The following is a 17,716-nucleotide window of genomic DNA, read 5'->3' on the forward strand; positions in this document are numbered from 1 at the left end:
TATTATCATTAATTAACAAGAATATAAATTACGCTCAAAAGAAAAACGGAACCCTTTTAGGATCACTTTGTTGTCCGTCCATCCGTCCGTCTGTCTGTCAAGACCCTTTATCTCGGAAACGCGTGGAGGTATCAACTGGAAATTAAAACTAATTACTCAAGTCAGCATTCATTTGAAGCTGTGAAAAAAAATCAACTTTCAAAGTTAACGTACAGAAAAGATACCTACGTTCGTTTATGCCGCAAAAGCCGTAAATTTCGACACTAAGATAATCAAAATTTATAGGGATTGATCTACAATTATCAAATGCAAGTAATATCATCTTACACTACAAATACAGGGATAAATTTAAACTATATTTGTGAAAAAAGAAGTTAATGTTGTACGGAACCTTCGGTGGGCGAGTCCGACTCGCACTTGTCCAGGTTTTTGATACTCATGATTACACCGATGTGTCATTTAATGATGTTGTCACGCCTGTGGACAACATAATATATGCTTAACAGCATGTATGTATACTATGTACCGATTTTGTGTTCATATACGAGTAGCATAATGGTAAATTTACTGAGTGATAAAATGGTAATACAAGAATAAACTATTTTTAAATCAAATGGATAAATATTTGTAAAAAATACTTAAGTTAAAATTACCCAACTCCGTTAACCTTATTAACTTATAGAAACGGGAGTTATCGCGTACTATCTTTTAAATTTACCTCTGACGTTTCGAGGACGGCGTTGTCCCCGTGGTCTCGGAGAAGACTGGCTAACGTTGACATCAACATCTTAAAACCAATGATCTTAATCACGGAGGTAAATTTAAAACTTAATACGCGGTTAATTCCCGTTTCTACATATAAGTTAATAATGTGTAGAAATTATAGTTTAATCAGTATTCTATAAACCTTTTCTCAAACTTGCTATGAAATGATGACATGACTTACGTCAAATTTGGTCCGGAAATACTACATATCAGGTGCGATGAGTGAAGATGATATGTAAAGGAATTTCATACTGCCTTAGGTGTGTAAGGACTGTAAAGTAACCTTCTTTTGTTTTATAACGTCAAATTGTGACACAACGTCTTGGCATTCAACCATCACTTAGCTTGGTACGGTGATCTGTGGGCCTACCGCGAACCACGTTCGACGTGCTGCCTCTCTGTCGCACTTGTAAATTCGTACGTAAGTGTGACAGGAAGGCAACACGTCGAACGTAGTTCGCGGTAGGCCCTCTGTTGTGCATATTCGTTGCTAAGCAACGGCGGTGACGCATCGAGCTGGCGCGCGGACTAACGCGCGTAAGGTTGTACACCGCTGGTAGAGTGGCGAGCCGAGTAGGACGCCACAAAACAAATTGACTAATTTTTTTTGTTTTAATTGCAAGTTTGAGAAAAGCACTATACATATCTCGGCGAGAAACGGGGTTGCCGGCCGCATATCTCTATCCGCGTATATATCTACTTGGCCTGCAACCCTACGTTTCCCGGCCTCTATAGTAATGTACTATTACCTAACTTTTACAACTTTACCAAACATTTTTAAGTCTCAAAAAAATTCAGCTTGCGCGTTGTCCAGACAAAAATGGAGTGCCTAATACAACAGGGGAGTGGAAAAGTATTTTGAGCACGTACCACCTCGGGAGCTGCCCCTAGGCCTCCATGTGACTTTTTATTAATTTTGGAAAAGTCTGTAATTAAACTGAGGATACTGTGGAGTTTGACAATGCGTTTTGCAGTTGATTATAACGCAGGGGACCTGTTTTCTGGCAGGCAAAGTTTTGAGAGGTGGAAAAAAGAAAATTTACCAGGTTTGACTGACCTATAAAAATATATGGTGTGATTCCAAAATATTTTTTCCTTTTTAACCGGATATACTTAGACGTTATGATTTCCTTAAAATTCTTAAAAAATATTATTAATTTTCCTAATATCTAAGATTACTTACTTTCAGTTGTCCGCACCCCTTGCGCCCTCGAAACATTGATATGTTCCATATTAGTTCATCTGTGAAGAGCTATGCTAGGCATACCTTTTTCAGACGAGTTCCTAGTTTTCCGTTATGAAAAACGGAATATCTATGTACCAGAGTCGGTAACTTTAATTATATTGTCCACAGAAGTGACCTTTTTCTAAAATGTGTTTGACCCATAAATATAAATGGAGTCACTCTAAAAATATGTGACATTATCTATGAAAAGGGACCTTATTGCCGATGGCGCTTACGCCGCACTGCGTAGCGCGGCGTTGTTTATAACATGGGAGCGTCGTTGATAATGGCGTGAGCGCCACCGACAATAAGGTCCCTTTTCATATATAATGTCGCATATATGATTGAAACTTATTAGAAAAAATCATTTTTAAAGCTTAATTGACCGCGGCCGGAAAAACATCCCACTTTGTCGCTTGCCATAAGCATGAGATTTGCTTGTATCTTCATACGAATGACCTCAAGTCAAGGCGTCCATATGGCAAGCGACAAAGCGGGACGTTTTGCCGGCCACGGTCACAATTGCGATTCACTAAGTTTATAAAATACCTTCTTAATTAAGATGTATAATAAATTTTCCGGACACTCGTAAACTTACCCTTTTACAATGTAAAAAAAAACAGGATACCTTAAAGAAGTAATTAGAAAATGTATTAATAGACTTGACTGTTAATCACCTTAATTAAATTGTGCCTTAATAAGATGGATTATAAAGGCGTCGGGTACGATACCCTTTGGCGACTGATACTAGAGATTTGTGGCTTATCTGGCAGCGCGCTAATTAATTAACACATTCAGTGCCAGTGCATGCTACGCGCTACAAGCGTAGCCGATAACATGGGAAAATGCGTATGTAGCGAAAAGCGACTACGGACTGAGCGCCCGCCTGGCGGGTTGCTGGCAGTGAATGCGTTAATGGTCATAAACATGCCTTTTATAGCTGGTAACATCGTAGTTCAGTGTCAGGAAAAAAACTTATAGCTTTGAGCCGTACAAGCTGTACATATAATTTAGTTTACCAAAAACAATCTCATAATGCCTATTTTAGGGTTCCGTGCCCAAAGGGTACAACGGGTCTATTACTAAAACTCTGCTGTCTGTCCGTCTATCTGTCTCTCTGTCTGTCACCAGGCTGTGTCTCACGAACCGTGATAGCTAGACACTCAGTTGAAATTTTCACAGGTGATGTATTTCTGTTGCCGCTATTATATTATTTAATTTTGATACTAAATTTTAATTTTCTCTTTTCTTTATAATTATTAACGTTTGAATTTATATCTCTATTTTATTAATATTTAAATGTTACCTTAATTTATTCGACTGTTAGATTAGTTTTTATTTATTTTATTTAAAATTTAACTTGTATGTTATGTGTTTAAGGACTCCGATTAATTTCCGCATTCTTTTCATCTTTGACATACGGCTCGATTCGAAGAATGATTAAGACATGTTTAAGATCGTGGAAAGATCTCTAAAAGATCGATAACAAAACGAAATGTCAAAATTTACATTTATTTTTATTCCAACGTGATCCCAATCTCGTGATCTATCTACAATATTTCTAACGTCAAAGTGACATTGGCTGCCTGAATCGAGCTGCTTCTGTCAATTATACGACATACAAACGATATCTAAATGAGAACTTATCTAAACCAGAACTTATCGTATCTCATTCTTCGAATCGGCCGGTAGCGGTACTAACACTAACCGCCGTGGAGCAAAGCCGGGGACGGACAGACGAACATGCTGTCTACGTTTCTCTATTAATCTGATGGAGCTTTATTTCATGCATGATGTAAAATAATTTATTTTAAACAGTCAAATACGCTATTCATAAGTAACAGGGATATATGTATGACTGTATTTTTCATAAATATTCATGAATTTTATGATACCTATTTGAAGTTTTCCTCAAAACCAATTATCCTGCAACACTACTGAAGCGTCGACGAACTTCAAAGCTCAATTCATAAAATCCGAACAACAATTGACGTAAAATCGAACAAAACCCGAACCTAAATTCGCTGAACGGTAGAACCTGTCACTTTCGGGTCCGGATGGAAAGTTTGGTCCAATCTTTCTGCGGTGAAATAATTTCTATGGAGGCTATTCAGGTCCCGGCGAGGGGTTGTGGCACATCGCAACACCTGCATGTGACAGCGCCGCAGAAATTGTCCGACATCACAATATTACACTCATTGTTAAGGTACCTTTCGTATTGAGACTATACCAGCATTTCTGCCGCAGTTTCGCAGCGCGATAGGACTGCTGACGGCATAGCTGCCGCAAATGTCAAAAATCCGGTAGAAACATCGATTTTCACATTTTTGCAGCAGTAATGCAATCGACATTTAAGTCGCGCTCCAGCTTCATTACTGTAGCAGTTGACTGCACCATTGGAGAAAACGTCAAAATGGCCATTTGCAAAGTAAGAGCGCTGTTGAGCATGCGACTTTCAATCCGAAGGTCGTGGGTTTAGACCCCGGCTCGTACCAATGAGTTTTTCGGAACTTATGTATGAATTATTCGCTTTTCGGTGAAGGAAAACATCGTGAGTAAACCGGAATAATTCCGATAAGGCCTACTTCACCCTCTGGGTTGGAAGGACAGATGGCAGTCGCTTTCGTAAAAACTAGTCCCTACGCTTATTCATGTGATTAGTTGTCAAGCGGACCCCAGGCTCTCAGCATGAGCCGTGGCAAAAATGCCGATATAAAGCGAGGAAGAAGAAAGAGCAGAGAAACTTATATTTAATTTGACGTTTCTTGCATCGGGTAATTTTATCGAGAAATTTAAGTGCATAATATTAAATTTGACGTTTAGGTATGACATTTGCCGCAGCAATGCAGTCGGCGGTAATGTCGCACTACAATACTGGTGCTGCAGTCTGAATCCGAACGTCACCTTATTACATCATTGTTAACGTGCTCCCGATGTCGTGTCGACATTTTGAAATGATGGTTTGATTGGGGGGTGCCTCCGGGTGCACTTGTTTGCAATCACCTTGCTAATTTCGTCGTTTTTCCTGGGATGAACTCCCCTTCTTGTATTTTGTTGAAAAATGAATTTATCCCTTATCCATTTTGATTTAAATGTTTTTGGAATTAAGCTAATCACGGTTTCACTTCACTCCCGCGACATGTTTCGGGGAGTGTAGGGCTCCATTTTCAAATACTATAGTCAGAAAGGACTAAAAATACGTGCGTTAAACAGTAAAATTAGCTTAATGTTAATATGACTCACGAAAAAAATCACGAAATTCGTTGTTTTTTGGAAGGTGCAAATTTAAAATTGTAATATTTGTAATTGCAATATTTCTGTCAAAGTGTACGCTTGGGTAAGTAAATTAATAACGTATTTAATGTACCCATTGTTGGCTCAAACCCCTTTCTGTCAGGAAAAAAATCTATCATTTGTTGTTTCTAATTTTTTTTTCCATATTTTATACAAAATCCAATAAATAATTCTTATACTTTCATAAAATTATAATGTCGTCTTGGGAACAAAATTTATTAGGGAAAGAATTTACTTTAATAGCGTTCTAAGACATAAAATACGTAATAGCCGAACCGTAGTATTTTATTATTTTATTTTATTTTATTCGGAAAACCAACAGCTAAGTAAACTAAAACTAGGTTAACATAAATATGTATCAGAGAAGCCAATTACAGGTTTCCACAGACAGGTATTTGCGTTATCAAAAGTAAATTACATTACTTTTGATTAACTTCGGCAATTTCAAATTATTTCGCAGCATCCGTGAATTTTATGTACCTAGATTTTAACTTAATATTTCACTTAAAATTCAGATTAGGTTTTTATTGCTCTACAAGAGCAATCACCAAAATGAATCCGTATTTCGTGAATGGAGAGAGAAATTTTCGTTTGAATGAAATCGTAAGTGGGGGTAGCGAATAAGACAGAATAGCTTTTCAAGGAGCCTTAAGAACTCGTTGAGACGTGTTGGCTATTTATTTTTGCTCTTTAATTTAAGTACCTTTGCTTTGTTCCGGTCGCTTTGTCTTTTTATGCCCCGGTCAAAGGTCAGCAGGGCAAACCAGAGATAACTTTAAAAGTAATGCCCCTTTTAATCTCATTGTTGTGCAAATGTCCAGGAATGCACATTTCTGGATCGGTTAACAATTACCGGCCCCTCGCGGATCTGTTTAATAAAACGAAATTACTTTTCCACCTAATTTTTGTTGAGAAATGGAACTCCCTTTATTCCCGCTAGAAATCTTATTACCTTTTTACGCCAACATAAAATCATAAGATGTTTCACAGGCTCGGCACGGCAATGTTAGGTTCTTTGAGAAAAAAACGTTTGTGTTTATTTTATTTTAATGAAGTGTACAATAAAATTAAAGCACTCATATTCCTAAGTATTAGGGTTCTACATTTTATAAGGTACCTAAATCAGCCAATGTTACGGCTTAAGAGGGAGATGTTTAAATTAAACCAAAGAATTAAATTGTTTTTTGTATAATATATATTAGTGTGAATGGCAAAAAAGATTACATCGTTAAGGTCTTGGTCCTTAGTAGAGAATATTAAAGATCAAACAGTCAAGTTCCGACTTTAACCATCTGAGTGGTTATTTATTATGAAAAAAAAAAATTACCGACCATCTCTTTGCCATTCAAGGGACCCCTCTGGTCGAATAACAACTTTAGTCATATTATTAATTGTCATAACACTTTATGCATAAAGTTGTCAGTCATAAAAATCGTCAGTCAGAATTATTCCTGAGCGTAACTGGGTTTTTGTCATAAATGAGTTAAGTATGTCATAATTTTTATAGTCATTTATTTAAATCGCATAAAATTTTAGGTTAGGTTTGTTAGGTATGCACAAAAAATACATGACAAGTGGTAGGTATTACATCAAATATTATGGCTAAAAATGTATGACACCGTATAATATGACTATTCATTTGTATGGGCAATGATTATGACACAAGTTGTTATGCGTATCAAAGATATGACTTAAACTTGTATGCAACCCGATATGGACCCGCCATTCAAGCATTTGGTCCGATATCCCGATTCAATTCTTATTATTAGTACTTAACAAATAAATTCCCTACACACAGAGCTCTGAGTATTATGCGGCCTTAGGTCAATAGGAATGATTAGGTACCCCACTCCATGGACTCGCTGACGCCGCATGGTGGTTCCGCTCTCGCCTGCCTTAATTGGTAAATCTTAGCTGACTCCGTTCTTTGCAATTAGGGAGGCTGTATGCAACGCAGTTCGATTAAATGCATATTACCTACAGAGCAGTTTAGTTGGCCGGTCTACGTAATCAATTTAGGCTGTAATAGATGGTAATAGGTTTGGTAACGTTGAATAGGGACTGATGAGCTGATGTATATACTGGATTTAAGTGCTAATATAAATGATGATGTAAAGGCTTATTATGCTTTTACAAAATATGCTTTTTGTGACATACACTCATGAAAGAAAGTATTTTACGCAATTAAAGCTTTTAAAAATATGCTTTTTATCACACTTGCTCATAATGGGTGGTATTTTATACAAATATACATAATGGGTGGTAAATAAAATTTGGTACAACATATTTTTTTAAATTGTATATACAGATGTCAATCACAATTAAAAAATCAACGGTGATCAACTCTGGTCAACGTGGGACAAAATTACAGGTTAGTGGGTGGTGGTTTAGAGGGAGTAATCGTAACAAAAATCCCTAAGGAATGGAAGATTTTTTAAATGATATTACCAAGTCATCAAGTGAACCGGGAAGGTTATGAGTGAAATATTTATTTATATTAAGCTGTGAATGAGGTTTACTTTCAATACAGTGTTGATTTGTTTTAAATACCGATATGACTTTATTAAAAACGAACTTGAAAAGTTACACAAAAAATCCTTTTTAAAAATATACATGAACTAACTAAATTCAATAATAATACCTGTTTTGAAAGTCGAATTTGAACGACTTAATAGCAGATGAAATATTTTTACACAATTTAAAATCAGTCAGTGTACCGAATGGATCCTTTTGTGCATTTACGTCAAATAATAGACAAAACAGCGGACGTAATCTGCAATTTCACCGTATTTAATTAATAATACCTATTGTTAAAAGAGCTTTAAATCCATTTTGTTGTATAGGATTATTATAATTATAATTATGCCCTCTGTTTTAATTGCTTTGAGGTACCTAAATAATTATTTTTCATGTATTCTATCGGAGCCCGAAATTTGGTTATCGATGTAATAGAAGGGGTCGGAGTTTGTAACATTCCCGTCACGATCGCATCCTAGTACGAAGGGTTTCTTCACAAGAATAGAGACAAACAGTAGGCCAATATTTTTATTTTCTTACCACATCTTACGTTAGCAAGACTTAGCGTGTTACCACACCAATCGATCGATAATCGATCGATAGATTGATGTGGTAACACCCTTACACTACTGCAAAGCTTACTAAATCATTGCATTGCTTACTGTTGCTGCTGAAAGTGCTTTAAGTTATTATATTTTTGTAACTTTCAAAATAAGCCCGTATTAGAGATACACCGACCAGTCTGGCCTAGTGGGTAGTGGCCCTGCCTATGAAATCGATGGTCCGGGGTTCCCGGTAAGGGCATTTATTTGTGTGATGAGCACAGATTATTAGTTCCTGAGGATGTATTAATCTATGTATAAAGTATTTGTATATTATATATATCGTTGTCTGAGTGAGTACCCACAACACAATTTGTGTAGAAATGTCCTTATAATATTTATTTATTATAAATTCCCATGAGAGACTTTCCGTCGAAAGTGCTAACAAAATTAAATGATCATCAATTAAAAACCTAAAAATGAAGTCTAATGGCTCAACAACATGTGACGATCTCAGTTTTGAATGATTAACGGGGACACGACCGGTGGTAACGTTGAAAGCGAACGCAGCCGACGCGCACGAATGAGGGTAGACCGAATGCGGTCTACACAACTTTGACACCCACCCGCTATCTCCAGTTACCCGTGAACAAGATGCATGTAACTGCGTCGAAATATCGGCAGCTCAAAAACAATATAAAAGATAATCTGACCTGGGTGATCTAGCTTAATATAAACATATTGGGCTAGGTCACTCATGTTATGGTTTTTTTTTAGGTTTCAATTTTAGTTTTGTAGGTAGTTTTAATTAAAGGTTACTTTTTATTCTAAGTTTGTTTTTATTTAAATGTATAGTTGATAATTAATTTTTTTTAAAGATAATCACGGTTTATATACCGGCCGATGTAAGTTTATTTGACGATCTACTGTAAGTTTTCATTTCTGTTCTGATCGAACCCATTCAATACATGACCGTTATCACAAACGCAGAATCAATTATCAGCACGCGGTAACTTATTAGTTCGGTTTAGTTTTGTGTTCATTACTCGGTGGTTGTTTGCTTAGTTCTGAGCGTAGATTTCTTCCCATAGATATCGCTTTATAAATCATTTTTGCGCCTGCCTATACCTTTCGCGTCGAATGGATCCCTATCGCCCTATGACAGTTCCTTTAAGTCTCTTTTGGCTGTGTTTATATTAAAAAAATAATTAAAAATATATGTGAATATTTATTTTCCTTTTTTATTTTAGAACGTACCACATTACAATTTATAAATTGTAATTTTGTCCCACGTTGACCAGAGTTGATCACCGTTGATTTTTTAATTGTGATTGACATCTGTATATACAATTTAAAGAAATATGTTGTACCATATTTTATAACTTAATAAACATTTCTAATTAAATTAATGTCTACAAATATTTTAAGTGACAGCGACTCGATATAAAAATTAACTATCATAGGGACGAGATGTAAGAGATATAGCAGTTGCGGATTAGTCATTGACCGATGTCAGTTCAAAAATTGTGTATATTTGAGCCTGAGAAATTTTTAACCACATCGAGCGCAATCATCGCTTTTTAATTTTACCCCTTCGAACATTTTGCACATAGCTAGTGATATAATTTTCACTCGAGTACTTGATGCTAAAGTGAAGAGTTGAACACAAAATGCTAGGTTTGCTTATAATTGATTATTTTAAATAGCAAAAAGCTGCCTGTTGTCTCAAGCGGAGCGAAAGGTTGGTTGATTCCACACATCTCTGCTCCACTCCGCACCAGTGGATAGGCCGCCTAAAACCAGGGTTTTAAAAGTGACATAGGCGACCGTAAACATACCAACGACTGACAAGAAAAAGTTAATTCACCCATACACAGCCCAATGATAGCGCTCTTATACTTGCGAGTGCTAGTATAAATAAATAATATTATAGGACATTAGTACACAAATTGACTAAGTCCCACAGTAAGCTCAATAAGGCTTGTGTTGAGGGTACTTAGACAACGATATATATAATATATAAATATTTATAAATACTTAAATACATAGAAAACACCCATGACTCAGGAACAAATATCCATGCTCATCACACGAATAAATGCCCTTACCAGGATTTGAACCCGGGACCATCGGCTTCGTAGGCAGGGTCACTACCCACTGGGCCAAACTGGTCGTCAATATGTAAGTATGATAACTTCTACTTGTGATGAGTACTCCATCTAGATGTAGTGATCTGCAGTTTTGCGTAACGAAGCGTATCAATAAAGTGTTTGCTTTGCTCCGGATGTGTCCGCTCCGATAACTAATATTCCATCCATTCGACGTTACTGACAGTTATTTGGGCCAATTTTTCGATATATTTTTATTATATATGGATACAATTTGGCTGGCTTCCTCACTATTTGTAACATATTTAACACTATATTATGTAACTCATAACTATGTCTAGTTATCTATTGGCAAGGTGCACAGTCGCTGGAGGTGGAGGGAGATGTGGCCCTTATTGCAAACACGTAATCTTATGAAAAGTCGCACTTAACGTGCTAGTGGCAGCCGTTTGATCTAATTTTACTCCATAAGATTTTACGTAGAATAGGCCACAGATTTAGAGCAGCACCCGTCGTGCACTTAGCGAATAGAGTAAGTAAGTACCTGTAGTAATTCATAATGTCATCTACCTATGTAATATGGAGGTGATTGCCCTGTAGCGCTGGCGAAAATTCAAACAGCTATTTTGCTGTGCCTCAAGCTAACTTCAACATTTATTCAGCAAATAGGCCACAAGGGCACTTACACGGTTTTCACAGTTCAACATGGAAGTTAGTAAATTTAGATATTCAATATTATAAGCAAAAAGAAAAAAAAACACATCAACAATGTGTCAGCGTGTCACGTGTCAGCTTAAACAGACCAGTGTCCACAAACAGTATCAGTTCACGAGTATGACGCGTATCTCAGTCATCGCATATTAATTTTAAACATATTTTTTGAACTCCCAACTCCAATTCACTCATAAGGGATAAATACTTATCCACAATATTATCTTCATTTAAAAGAAAAACTTCCTAGAATTTAAACTCCAGTAAAACCAAGTGAAAGTCAGTTTAAAAGCATATTTTCATAAGCGCCGTATCCTTCAGGATTAGAAATGGTAATGAGATTTTTTGTCGAGTGTGCAGCGCGTTTTACAAACAATTTGCTTACGCTACATCGGGCTTATGCAAAGGGTTCTTTCTCTTCTCCGTGAGTATTAAATTAATAAAGCAAGGTTTTTTACGTGTACTTAGCTGAGTTTTTTACTTTGTTCTCGTCCGTTCCTGGGTGCAAATTGACACATTTTAATTACGGAGCGTGTAGAATGCAGGCGGAAAATGGTTTCTGCATTTAAAAATTCGTTACGAAATATTAATTACTTGATATGCTGTTGTCAATTTATGAACTAATGGCTTGACATTCTAATTTATACATCAGACTGAATTATTAGAAAGAGAAAAGCAATTGTTTTATTTCTTTATTTTATCAGGGGAAATACAAATAGGCAGATAATACAGAAAAGAGGATAGTGGTTTCTACGTAATAAGTGCAACCAGCATCCTACGTTTTACAATACAGTACTATAATTCCCACTGGTAGGTTGTAATAACACCGAGGTATACAGGACGTCCCAAGACTATGGGACATCAAGGGAAAGTACCTTAAATATCGTAGATAGGATATTTTGCTGAAAGAAGACTTTACGTTATTTTTAATAGTCAGTAATTCTGCATTTAAAGATTTTCTAAGAATGACTTGGTTCGTCTGGGAATCGAACCGACTTAAATGTGAAAAAAAATCCCCCGTATTTTTAGGATGCCAGTCGAAAGAATGGACAAAATATAATAATTATTCTTAAGAAATATAGTATTTTAAAAGAAAGCAACAACGTAAAATGTTTGAGTAAAATTTCAAGAAAATAAATAAACCGGTTCAATTCTCAGATGAAGCAAGTAATTCTTAGAAAATCATTAAATGGAGAATTACTGACTTTTAAAAATAACGTAAAGTCTTCTTTCAGCAAAATATCCTATCTACGATATTTAAAGCACTTTCCCTTGATGTCCCATAGTCTTGGGACGTCCTGTATACCTCGGTGTTATTACAACCTACCAGTGGGAATTGTAGTACTGTATTGTAAAACGTAGTTGTAATTGTTGTTGTGTAACGTACGTTGTTGTACGTACGGTTTTCCTTTCTCATAGTCTTGGGACGCTCTGTATAATACAGGATAGAATAGGCACTAAAATAAAATTCACTGTCGATGATAATTTTAGTTTGAAAGTCTTTGGTATTGTCGAACTACCTACATAAAAAACTGTGATTCGGAGTCCAAAAGTAGTGGGAAGGGAAACACAAATTGATTACTTACTTACTCCGTTGGCTCAGCAACCCAAAATGAGACTTGGCCTCCGACACAAGACCACTTTTCTCGGTCCTGTGCGACTTCTCGCCAGTTGGTGACTCGAAGTTCGCGCAGATCCGCCGCCACCATGTCCACAACTTGATTACTTATTTTCAATTATTTTGTGTACCGACAACACACTCCTTCACACATTTTATTGGCATCACTTTAAGATTCGCGTTACTGAGGTTCCACTGCAAATATATTAACTAGTTCCACTTAAAAGCCATCGCAAAACAAACAAAGGCATTAAATATTTGTCGTTCATGTTTGCCGTTTTAAAAGAAATACCGCAAAAACGGCTTATCAATGAATATACTAAGAAAATACAAACAAGGAAGCGTTATCGAAAAAACGCCTCCTAACTGCCGATGATAACTTATTCCGATCGCCCATTTGGGGTAAATTTATGGTTGACTTAACTCGTTGCTGGGAATAGGGTTGCCGAATACGAACTTGTGAATTCGGGACACAATTGTCATGTCACGATGCTACAAAGTTTCTAAAATCCTTACGAAATTTTGATCAATTAAAATCTTGTATTTGCAAAAAAATAACGTATAACGTTTGCTATGATTTATAGTCTTTCAATAACTAATAATAATAATAATGCCCTCGTTTCGTTCCCAGTTGCGCTGGCTCCCTATTTGTCAACGGCGTTATATTCGTATGCTCTGCGCTCTCAATTCCATTCTCACTGATCCACACTCCCCTGAATACCTTAAACAATTCTTTCACTTTTATGGTGCTTCTCATGACCGCCAATTTCGCTCTACTGGCAATCTCTCTCTTTCTATCCCCCCTCATAGAACAGGCTTCATGTCTAACTCTTACGCCATTCAGGCAGCACGTCTTTGGAACGGTCTTCCACCTAACATTAGAAAAGCTCCCAATAAGTCCGCTTTCAAAAAATCTGCGCGTGATTTGTTTGCTGGCAGTTCAAAGAGCAATTAAGTATCAGTCTCACGAATCGGTTGTGTATATATATTTATTTATGTATCTTTATATATTTAAGTAGTTTTAAATTAAATTATGTAAATCAGGACTCTAATTCTTTCAAAAACAATTTCTTTTAGTTTTAAATGCACCGCCTAAAAAATTTTCTGCTTTGCCCTAAGGTTGACTGGTAGAGAATGCCTCATGGCATTAAGTTCGCCTTTTGTACATTAAGTTTTTCTTTTGTGCAATAAAGTTTAAATAAATAAAATAATACATATTTAGGGACAATCTTGCACAGATCAATCTAGCCTCAAAATAATCAAAGCTTGTACTATGAGTCCTAGGCGACAATATACATACGTATATAGATAAATACATACTTAAATACATAGCAAACACCCATGACTCAGGAACAAATATGTGTGTTCATCACACAAATTAATGCCCTTACCGGGATTCGAACCCAGGACCATCGGATTCGTAGGCAGGGTCACTACCCACTAGGCCAGACCGGTCGGCAAACTTTAGAAACACATGAACTTAGCCGCTGCCATACAATTTAGGTTACGCTCACATTTTAAAACAACTTGGTGAAATTGGTAGGGACTTGAATGTCCTTAGGTACGGTCCGTAGGGACTTCAACCTATGTCTGGTGCTTATTTTCGTTGCTAGGAATTAAAAGAAAATATATAACAATAAACTAACTTTTGTAATGCACGCCAGAAAAAATCGTAATGCAACACGAATTTACGAATATCCTGCAAAAAAAAAACATGTGGTAACCCTAGCACAAAAGACTTTTCCATGGTTACTCAAGATAAGAGAAGACATGAATTGTAATAATTATATGGATATGAAAGACTCTCTTTATTGGTTTATTTATTACGTTTACATTCGTAAACCTTTTTATTCCATGTTATGCGACATATATTTGCTTTCATCCTATTTAAAGACTTATATTACTTTGATGAAAGTAACATTTTATTTGTTGGGATTTGGAATGACGTTGAAATAACAAATGTTTTTTTCTTTATTATTTGATATCATATCGTAACTTCAATGCGAATATTTGGAAATTAAAATACATGCTTATTTATTCGTTATTCTTGAGATTTCGTATTTTTACACTATATATATATTCACTGTAAAAGCGGTGGTGGCCGAGTGGATATGACGTTCGACTTTTAGTCCGGAGGTCGCGGGTTCAAATCCTGGCACGTACCAATGAGTTTTTCGAAACTTATATACGAAATATCATTTGATATTCACCACTAGCTTTTCGGTGAAGGAAAACATCGTGAGGAAACCTGGATACATCTGCGAAGAAATTCAAAGGTGTATGTGAAGTCCCCAATCCGCATTGGGCCTGCGTGGGGACTATAGCCCTCTCGCGCATGAGAGGAGGCCTATGCCCAGCAGTGGGACGTATATAGGCTGTTTTTGTTTTATATACGCTGTATATATAATGCTCCTGACCGTTTTCGACCTCGATGACTGCTTCAACTCCTTTGTTGGCGTTCATGTGCTCTCGAGTGGCTGACGTAGCCGATCTTGTTGGCAAAGACCCGTGCGCACAACGGGCACGAAAGAACACCATCAACATAATTATAGCTGATCGCCGCTGGCGGGATTTTGCGGAAGCAGTCAAGTACTGGAGATATTAAAGTGCATAAACGTACACGCAAGACGCAGGTGCACAAACTCATCCTTATTTTTATTGACCCAGTGGAACGGGGACCGCTACGACCGGAGAAAAACTCGGATAGATGGAACAGTATAGGTATGAAAAAGTTTCAAGGGGTCAAAAACTTTTCCACGTTCCCTTGATCGCCTTCTACGATCCCCACGGGAAGATATGGGGTGGTACAATTCTATTCTACGGGCACCACTCACTATACCGTTACCGTATGCGGTGACGGTATGATAATCGCCTTAAGTTACCAGAGCTGAGAATAAATTCTATCGACGGAACACTCTGATATTCGAATACCTCAACAGCAGAAAACAGCAGCCAAATAACACTAGACCCTACACATAGTGTTGTGTTCCGGCCGGTGAATAAGGTTGCCAGAGCTCAACGAGGGGGGCGGGTTTAGGGTCGGCAACGCGCGTGTAACTCCTCTGGAGTTGCAGGCGTATATAGGCTACGGAGATGACTTACCGGCGGGCCGTATGCTTGTTTACCACCGACGTAGTATTAAAAAAAACCTCTTGTTTCCGCTTAGGGGGCGTCCATTAATCGCGTCATACGTTTTTGGCTTGTTTTAGACCCCCCCCTCCCCCATGGCGATCTTTGGTGATATTTTCAGGACCCCCCCCCCCCATCCAATATGACGTGTATTTTTTTCGATAACTAAAGAACAGTTTTCTAACAAATGAACCTAAGTACACGTGAAGGATAATAAGGGCGGAAAACTAGTATTTTTATTTTATTGACTATAATACAGTATAGCACAGATGAAAAAAAAAATACACGTGATACGTGTCCATACCCCCCGTCCCCTGTGGTGATCATTGGTGATTTTTTGCTGACCCCCTCCCCCCCCCCCCTATACAATATGACGCGATTAATGGACGCCCCCTTAGCAACAGGTAGATAGGCTTGTTTGTTACCATAGTACATGGCACACTCAGCTGCAGAGAAAAGGTACCACCCCAGCATAGAAATTTGTATGCAGGGGGGTTGCCTTTTCTCTGCAGCTGACGGTACATGTACATACACGGTGTTTTCAGCCGGGAGGCGATTAGTCATGGAAATTGTTCCTGGCTCGCGGTCTAATAGTATAAAACAATCATTCTTCCTTTCACATCACCCAGTAAAAGCTAACTTTTCCTATCAAAGAATTAAACACTAGTTTCAAAGATTGACATAACGCACAACGAAAGTCTCCCATGCTCCAATTCGTACCAGTTCACACCGAAACTACGCAAAAACTTACGCTGCATACAAACAAACATGACATTGTACCACATTTCTCTGTTCACATCATTTTTGTTTCCATTGTGTAGTTCCGCTGAACGAAAGCTTACTTTCACTCAATCAATTGGTTATTTGATACTTGGTACATGATTTCCTCATCAAATGCCTTTGTTATGGCGTTGGGATAGGGAACTAAAACAAGTCAAATTACTTTACAAGCTTTACTTTACTTCCATATATTTTTTACCTTTGTGATATAATTTCATTTATTTTCTATTCATTTCATTCACCTCTTTCTTAAATGTAAGACTGTAATGCAAAACGTACGGACAATTACATAAATTAAATTGGAATTAGATTCGAAGGAGATTAACTGAATACTCAGAACGGGTTATTCCCACTAGTTACCACCAAGTTGTTACCAGTGGTAACTACTGGGAATTTTTTCCCACCTTTTACCACTGGTAACTACTGGGAAAAAAAAAAAATGGTGATTTGGTGGTAACTACTGGGTTTTGTTTCCCAGTAGTTACCAGTGGTAAAAGGTGGGATTTTTTTTTTTCCAGTAGTTACCACCAACATTTTGTTAGCGTTTAATACTACTAAAAACAGTAGTTAATGATAATGGTTTAAATTCGAAAAAATATCAAAGTGTTAATACAGAATTGGCCTCCTAGTTGCATGTCAGTTGAATTCAATATCAACAGTTATCGATCTATCAAATCAGTTGCGCACAATAAGCCTTTGTATATAGAGCATTACCAAATCCCTCTGATATTCCTGACTGACAGTAATGTTCTTAGTATACGTATATTATTTCCTATACACATTTACTGAAGTAGGGTTACGTATACCAGTATCTATATATTTTTTTTACTATTTCATCGAACCAGGGGCGTAACTAAAATGACAATCGTTCGCAGAGAAACGAAACGAAACGCTATCTGTCTTTATTGCACTAATATAAGAGAGTGACAGAGAGACAATAGCGTTTCATTCGTTTTCTGCAAACGAGTTGGTCGACAAGTATGCCAAGGTAGAGCATACATACATAGCACTTTCTACTTACAAACAA

At 37.1% G+C, this 17,716-nt stretch overlaps 1 protein-coding gene across 2 annotated transcripts in view; it reads left to right on the top strand.

The window, feature by feature from the left end:
* LOC133522367 (brain-specific angiogenesis inhibitor 1-associated protein 2) overlaps nt 1–17,716 on the top strand; it is a 380,180-nt gene that overhangs the window by 213,926 nt on the left and 148,538 nt on the right. The window lies entirely within an intron of this gene.

The sequence above is a fragment of the Cydia pomonella genome, chromosome 10 (genome assembly GCF_033807575.1).
Source record: "Cydia pomonella isolate Wapato2018A chromosome 10, ilCydPomo1, whole genome shotgun sequence".
NCBI classification, from domain to species: domain Eukaryota; kingdom Metazoa; phylum Arthropoda; class Insecta; order Lepidoptera; family Tortricidae; genus Cydia; species Cydia pomonella.